Here is an 8,834-nt window from a genome sequence, read left to right as displayed (position 1 = left end):
GTATGGGGATAAAACTCAGGACCTCGTTCTGGTGAAGCAGGCAGCAGAACCACTGAGCTAAATCACAAGCCCTAGCCTCTTGATAGTTTTGATTTTCACTTTCTCCCAGCCCTTCAATCACCACTTCCCTAAATATTCTCTCCATCTACACAAAAACTAGCTCCCTGCTTCCTACCATGTCTCTTTTATTTTGCTTTTTAAATTATTTATATTTTGAGTTTCCTTCACAAGACAAAGATTGTAATATTTGTTTTCTGTGTCTGATTTGAGTGAGATTTTTGTCAAGAAATTGGTTATAACTGCTGTTTTTCTGCAGGTGTCTGGAAGAACTTTAATTTGAATTGAGATTTGTGCTAGGTTCAAAAAACTAAAATTAAGAAACATGCTCCCAATTGATACTGAAAAATTGACATTAAATTTTTAAGGAAAATTTTCTAAGTATTTTCTTTACATATTAGTAAATGGAAAAGCAAGACTTGCCATTTATATTCATAACATGGAGAGTATTTATTTATTTATTGTTTTTTGAGGTAGAGTCTCACTATGTAGTTGAGACTGACCTGGAACTCACTATGTAGCCCACACTGGTCTTGAATTCGCAGCAATCCTCCTGCCTCAGCCTCCTGAGTGCTGGGATTACAGGCAGGCATCACTACGCCCGCTGAGAGATTTTAAATAGGGTTAATTGCTCTGAAAGATGTAAATAGGCTGCACAGCCAAATTCTGATGGATGGAAGAAAAAACTGATGTTTCATTTTTTAGAAATCATTTGAAAATTATTAAAATTTAATAGATGATTAAACACATTTAACTATATTTTTGAATCTACTTAAGGATACAAATCATGAAAGTACATTTAATAAGTAAAACAGTACTAACAAAATATAAGTAACAACAATGAATCAGATTGCATATATACATATAAATTTCTCATCAAGTGCTTAAATTAAATCAATTTATCTTGAAGTTTGCTCTTCTTGTCATAGTAATACGGGCTGTAATCCTATGCTTCAGATGCGTTTTCCCTTCTCCTGTATCACAGTTAAATAATAACCACCTGAAAACTTACAGGAAAAATAGGAAAGAGAAACTTCTTGAAATAAAATATATACTGATATAACAATTAATACGGGGGCGGGTCTTGCTGGGGATTTAGCTCAGTGGCAGCACGCCTGCCTGGCAAGTGCAAGGTCCTGAGTTTGATCCCCAGTGCAAAAAAAACAAAAAACAAACAAATAAAAAAAAAACGAGGTGTTCTTTTGCTAAATATAGACACTGTTGGCTGTTATTTCTGACAACAGTGTGGAGACAGGCTGCGTGGGTATTCACTCACCAGACTGCATGTGAACCTTTACAGTCCTCACCATTTCTGTCATGGCCATATTCTCAGTAGTAAGTTTGTATAGGAATTGCTGAAACCATCTTCTTACAAGGTTTTGCCAGCTCCCTGTGCCAAGAACACTGTGTTACAAAATTATAGAGGGTACTCCTGATTCTGTGTAACTGGAAACTCGTGAAATTATAAAATATTCCAACCATACACAGGATACTGTGTGTGAAAAATGAAACAGCGTTTATAAAAAAAACAAGTCTTTCTTGCTCTCTCAGTCATGGGGAGGTTTTCCTAAGCAATGAACTAATATCTCTTTCCTCCTGAACTGGATAACTTCCATCATTCTCTACTTTCATGAAATGTGATCTAATCTTTTGATGGACAAAAGTATTTAGAACAAAATCATTAAAGAGTTCAATGTCTCTGTCTTTCTCAACAGCATCTTCTACTTGCCAAAACCCATATCATTTTTAAAAAATGCTATGAGGGTTACATTAAACCAAATGTACTCCATAGCTAGAATACAAGGTCTAGTTTGCTTTCCTTTCAAGGGTTTGATTATGTTTGCTTTTTATTGTTCTTGTTGTTTTTCATTTTCAGAATTGTTTTTCTAACAATGTAGTACTTTAAAAAAAAACCTCTAAAACAAAATCAATGGTAAGTCAATTATGTGGCCCCAAAAATCACACATGCACATAGTTGATATTTAAATGGAGGGAAGAGGAAATGCAAATTAATATGAGGAAATCTGAATTTGTGTTTGCCTCTTCCTGATAACAAAACAAGATAGAGTCTATGTTTTAAGCACAAATAATCTTCTCAGTGAAAATTATGAGTAACTTGAGTACTAGTGGTTTCAAATTTATTGATTTTTTAATACCTAGTCTATTTCCAAAAATATACACACACAGTGAGTCTTTGACAGATCCATAGAATTTTAGAAGCCACAAATAAATAAATACATAAAAAATCTATTATTTCAGCAAGTATTCTTGTAACAAATTGATAATTCTAGGGAGAGGAAAATCTTACTTTAAACAAATTAATTCAAAATAATCGTAGATTCACATATTCAAACTATTAAAATTTTTGTGATAATAGAGGGAGAGAATATTTCTTGGAAAGAAAAGGCACTACATTATTTTTTTGAGACAGGGTCTCACTATGTAGTTGAGACTGACATGGAACTCACTACATAGCTCAGGCTGGTCTTGAACTCACAGCAACCCTCCTGCCTCAGCCTCCTGAGTGCTGGGATTACAGGTGTGCACTAATTTTTAAAGAATAAAAGTGATGATGTAGCTTCCAGAAAATGTCCATTACTTAATCTGTATAACCTGTGAATATCTCACCTTATATGTCAAGTGATATTTTGCAGATTTTAAAAAAGAGTACATATATCTACAGATGACATTATCTTGGTGGGCTCAACCTAGTCACATGACTCAAAAAGAAAACATTTTCTGCCTAGTTAGAGAGGGCTACAGCAGAAGAAAAAAGAAGAGACTCAAAATATAAAAAGTGCTCATCATTCCATTACTGCTTTTGAAGAGAGAGGAAGAAGTCAGGAACAAAGAATGCAGGAAACCTTTAGAGGCTCAGAATATTTGACTGACAGGCCCCAAGAAAACTGCATTTCAATCCTGCAAATAAAAGGAGCTGAATTCTGCCAAGAGCAAAATAAAAGAGGACATATATTTTCTCCTAGAGCCTTCAGGAAGTGATAGAGTCTGATGATGCTTTGATTTTAGCCCTTTCAGAACTATGATAGAACTATAGAGCTGTAAAATCATAAATTTGAGCTGTTTAAGCTACCATTTTATGACAGCAGACAAGACTAAATTCAGAAAAAGTACACTTTATGAACATTTTAAACTTCTGCTAATCAAAAGTCATTAAGAAGATGAAAACATATGCCATTAAGAAGATGAAAACATATGCCTAAAATGTACCAGTAAACTCAATGGAAAAAATTCATAATACATGTGGCAAAGAAATTATACCTGGAACATAGAGAGAACACTCAGAAGTCAATGAGCAAAAGAAAACAAACTAAGTTTTAAAAAATGACCCAAGAATTTGAACTGTCATTTAATAATTAAAAAAAAAACACGCAAATAATTGAGAATAAAAGTTTTTTCTTTACAGTAAGGAAAAGTAAAATTAATAATGTAACACATACCATTTCACAGCCATTAAGATGACTAAAAGTAACAAAAATGATGCTTCCAGGTGCTGTCAAGCAGAGGGGAAATTGGAACTAAGATTCTCATTCATTGCACAGGTGAGAGTATAAATGAACCACTACTTTGGAAAACAGTTGAGCATTTCAAAAAAATTTAGATGTACACTCCTATGCAGGGCCAGGGCTAGATAGTTACCAAAGAAAAATGAAAACACATTAACAAAATGTGCAACAATGTTCACAACATCTTTATTTATTAGAGTCCAGATCTTACAAAGAAAATATCCATCGGAAAGAGGATGGAAAAGCAAAATGTAGTATAATTATGAAATGGACTATCATGCAACCATAAAAATGATTTAACAGTAGTTCAAAAAGCATCATCCAGACATGTGGAATGTACAAAACCAGAGTGAATGGATTTCTGTGATTATGGTGTGTTGATATAGGTTCACCAGGTGTATACCATACAACTGTGTGGGCGGAGATTATATGGGAGAATTCTGATTATTCCTCCCAAGTTTGCTGTGAACAGAGAGCAGCACTAGCACTTTAAGTTAAGAAAAAGAATACCTCTCAATGATAAATTATGCTTGAAAATATATACAACTTCTGAGTTTAAGCAGGGAACAAAATACCATCTTAATTATGCTAACATCAAGCCTAAACAAACTGAATGCATTCACAAAATTCTCAGCTACAATTAAACACAAGGTTGTAGCTTTTCTTTCATCCCAAACAAAGGAAGGGTCGGGGGTGCCCAAGCTCGATCTCTGGTACAAAAAAAAGAAAGAAAGAAAGAAAGAAAGAAAGAAAGAAAGAAAGAAAGAAAGAAAGAAAGAAAGAAAGAAAGAAAGAAAGAAAGAAAGAAAGAAAGAAAGAAAGAAAGAAAGAAAGAAAGAAAATAGAATTACCAAACAGAGACTTCTTTGATTACTCTCAGATATCAGTCCTTTGAATCATTTTCCCTCCCATTAAGTTAATTGGTACATTTAAAGCAAACAATACAGTTACATTTATCATTGGAATATTGTACCTTCATGTGGTAAGTCTTGGCTTTTATTTTTTCCCCAAGCCCTGCCCTCCCTTCACCTCCTTCACCCTTCCCTATTTACAAAGTCTTTTTTTCCATTTTTTCCTTTTTTCACATTTTTACTTTTTCCTTATTTCCTTTCCGCTCCCCTTCCTACTTTCCCTTTAGCCATTTTCTTCGTATTTCATACTATCAGTTATACAATTTGATCCTTATTTACTGAAATTTTTCTCACCAAAGAAACTATTTGGTATTTACTCAAGTGTGTCCTATTTATTTCACTTAAAAGTATAGCCTCAATGTGAATCATTTTAAAGAGTAAAATCATTTAAAATAACAGAGAAGGTCAGGAAAGAAAATATATTAATTTTATCAAGCTCACTTGTAAATATCACATTGTCTCTGTAGTGTGAGAAACAAAGTATAAATAAGGACCAAAGTACATCATAGATGTAGTAAAATAGGAAGAAATCATTCAAAATTACTCCAGGTGTGAGATACTTTGCTAATAATTAAAATGTTTTATGCAAAAACTGTAGTATTATTAGGAAATGAGTGAAGAGATAGATTAGCAATTGAAAATATATCCTAAGATCATGGTACACAGTGTATTTACCATTGTTATTCTCTACCTATATTTGTTGTGATAAAATATTTTTCTATAGAACCTTTTTGTTCTGATTTTTTGAGACAAGGTCTCACTATGTAGCTGAGACTGACCTGGAACTCACTAAACAGCCCAGGCTGGTCTCGAACACACAGCGATCCTCCTGCATCATCTTCCTGAGTTCTGGGATTACAGGCATGAGCCACCACACCCGGCAAGAACTTTTTTTTTTTTCAGTACCAGGGATTGAATTTGGGTCCTTGCGTTTTTGCAAGGCAGGCCACCGAACCGCTGAGCTAAATCCCTGGCAAGAACTTTTTAATATTCTTCATTAATATCTGCTTGTATTACTTTAAAATAAAAAAACTATAGTCCAAAAATATAGACATATAAATCAATGGACTAGATTAGAGTTTAGAAAGAGACATGGATGGATATGATTAATTATTTTTTCTGGCAAAAGTACCTAGGCACATCAGTATAAAGTTTGAAAAGTCTTCAAAAAAAAAAAAATTGCGAGAATACCTGTCTACCTACAAAAGAAAAAAATGACTCTCTGACTTTATTACACATTAAACACAATATTTATTTTGAAATTCAGTTTGCCAAATCTAAATGTAAAAGTTAAAAATATAGTAAAAACTAGAAGAAAGCCTTTGTGATTTTTGACATCTCTTAGGGAAAATAATTTTCATCTAATAAAAGATAAGTTGAAACTTATCAAAATTTCAAAGCTTTCTTTTTAAAGTGATTAGTTTCAAAAGTAACAATGAAAGTGAATAATTGAAAATTAATATATGTGACAAAGATTTGTATCTAAAATATATAAGCAGATGCTACAATTCAATATTAAGACAAATGACTAAAATGAAAATAGGCAAATAAAACCAAAAATGTACAAATGGCTAGTAAGTAAATTTTTACAAGTTATAAACATCATGTAATCCAAATGAGGTAGAAGTTAAAAACAGGACAAAACAATAATTTGTTGAGATGTGGAGCAACTAAATTTTTTTATATTGACCCATTCACTTTACTCCTGAGTATTTATCCAAGAGGAATGAACATATATTTCTATAAAAGTTTATCCCATGGATGTACATAGTGCTTTAGTTATAATCATATAAATTTGGCAAACATTGAAAATCTCTATAATATATAAATGCCTAAATACAATTTGGTACATCCATTAGTGGAATTCTATGCAGCAATAAAAGGAAGTGCTGATCCACCCAATAACATGGTTGAATCTTAAGTGTACTAAGTGAACAATAGACATAAGAGTACATTCTGTATTATCCCATTTAATTAAAATAAGAATGAAATCATAGTAACAAAAACAGACTAACTGTATTGGGCCAAGATGAAAGGGGCAAAGGATTGCAAAGAGACCAACTGAATGTTTGAGTGTGACAGAAATACTCTGTATTATAATTTTGCTGATGGTGTTATAAGCCAAAAAACTATCCACAGGCCAAATTGCATACATTTAGTACATGAAGTTTACTTGTATTATTCTGCAATAAAGTTAAAAATATTAATAGTTGAATCAAGCAGAACCCAAGGAGAAATCTTTGGAGAAGCAATAGCCCTAGTTCCAAGCCATTACAGTACTGTTTATTCGAAGAAGGGTTGTTTTTGAACTTTACATTTGAGCCTCCCATTGCTGGCTCTCTCAGCAGTTTCTCCCCCATGCTTTAAATACAGTCTTCTCTCTTTCCCTTGCATGATCTCCCTGGTGATATCTGCACATTTTGGTCTCTGACTCAGTCCAAGGGTTTTTTTGATTAACCCTTTAATGTACAGATCAGTATTATTTACTCCCTAAATGTGATCTTATTTAAGTGTATACAGATAATTTTTTCCTCACTGACTATATAGTTTTAATTTGCCTCTCTTAGTATGTCATGATAATATAGGATGGATCACCTTATTTATGTCCTATAACTTGAACAGTGCTTATGAATTATGAGCACTGATGTCTACAGTGTTCCATCCCAAAGCATCAGAATACACATTCTTTTCAGCAACACGTGAGATGTTCTCCAAAATAGACCACACACTAGCCCATAGAACATACTTAACCAAATTCAAAAGAATTGAAATTATCCCAGCTACATCATCTGACCATAGTGCAGTGAAAATGGAAATCAACAGCAAAAGATACCACAAACACTCTGTAAGCACATAGAAATTAAATAACACCCTCCTGAACAACCAATAGCCCACAGATGAGATTAAAGAAAATTTTGAAATAAATTTAAAACTTCATTATTTTTAAAGTTCATGAAGAAATTCTATGTTTACCACTAAATTCCTCATATAACCATTTGAAATCTCAGTCCAGTGGTCACCCAGGGTGCCAGATACAAGCCAGTTTTCAGAAGACTTAGATACAGAATGAAGTGAGTTGTAAGTAGGTGGTACATAAAATGTGCTAAAGAGAATCTGAAAGAGTTCAGGGAATAAACTGACTTGAGCTAAGCAGAACATCCACTAGCTGAATGAGCAGAATCCAGAACAACTAAATGACTGGAGAAGAAACAAGGTATAAGAGAAATAGAGAAGGCCACTGTAACAGCAGCAGCAGATTCAGAACCATGGTTTACAGCTGATCCTAGTTGTTCTCCCAAATTGAAATCTATGACAGCATGTGTCTTTGACAGAACAAAGTGCCTTTGGCAGTGAAGAGAGCCAAAACTGTTATGTAGTTAATAAAACCTTGGGTGGAAATACTATGAGATTGCTGTTTCACATGAAGGACTTACAAAACTAAATTATCTGAAGTTTCACAAATAAAAAGTTGCAGAACTGGAACCTGATGATTTTATTTTACTCTTGATGGTTTATATTGCCTTGGTTCAAGAAAAGAGCTTTGCATACTTCTTTTATTGAAAAAAGATGATGCAAAAGTCAAAAAATTGAGATCAAATATCGTACCCAGCAGAGTCAGTAACATCGACACAGTCTACCTTAATCAATAAAAATAAGAATATTTCAACTATTGTGAAACAAATTGTAAATGTTGTATAGAAGTCTAAGATGCATCATTGTATTAGACTTTTAGCAGAATGATAAATGGTAGAAAATAAATTTCATACTCAGATGAAACTATGCTTCCTTGGGTAAAATACTCATAACTCAATTTAAATAGCTATTTAGTCCTCAATTAATGCACAAAATTAAAATGCCTTTAGACATACACCATTAATAACCTTCATATGTTGAATGAGAATCTGATGCCCCTTGATTTCTGATATTTGTCTTTAGTCATTGACTTACATTTTCTTAATGTTACAGCATATTCCCCCTGGGATTACTGCTGGTATGATTATAAGTTCTAAGTTATTACTGTCTTTTGCTATTACTATTCTTTCTTTACAATAGATTATCCTCATGTAGGCCTGACAAGATTCTGAGTTTTCTGAAATGAAATAACTTTCCTTGTGAGAATTATCAATCACCTCCTCTAATCTTCTTCTCATCTCCTGCTAAAAGATTCTGAGTCATCAATTCTCCATTCTGATCATTCTTGGATTAGTTAAGCTCGAAATGTCCATGACAGATGTACAGTACAACTTCAAAGGATGGCATGTTCTTTTCTCTGGGTGGTTCTTTTCTATTGATTAAAGTAGACTGTGCCAAAGTTACCATATTTACATCACACAACTACATT

General features: G+C 33.2%; 1 long non-coding RNA gene across 1 annotated transcript in view; it reads right to left on the bottom strand.

The window, feature by feature from the left end:
- Positions 1-1,345: 1,345 nt before the first annotated feature.
- The window catches only part of LOC117285989, a 131,099-nt gene continuing 123,610 nt past the window's right edge, over positions 1,346-8,834 (bottom strand). Inside the window, exon 4 of the long non-coding RNA XR_004517099.1 lies at positions 1,346-1,447. This is a non-coding gene — a long non-coding RNA (uncharacterized LOC117285989). The remainder of the gene's footprint in view (positions 1,448-8,834) is intronic.

Source organism: Fukomys damarensis, unplaced genomic scaffold (genome assembly GCF_012274545.1).
Source record: "Fukomys damarensis isolate Sample0158 unplaced genomic scaffold, DMR_v1.0_HiC HiC_scaffold_14, whole genome shotgun sequence".
NCBI lineage: Eukaryota > Metazoa > Chordata > Mammalia > Rodentia > Bathyergidae > Fukomys > Fukomys damarensis.
The sequence above is the reverse complement of the archived record's forward strand: the minus strand, read 5'-3'. Positions and strand labels throughout refer to the sequence as shown.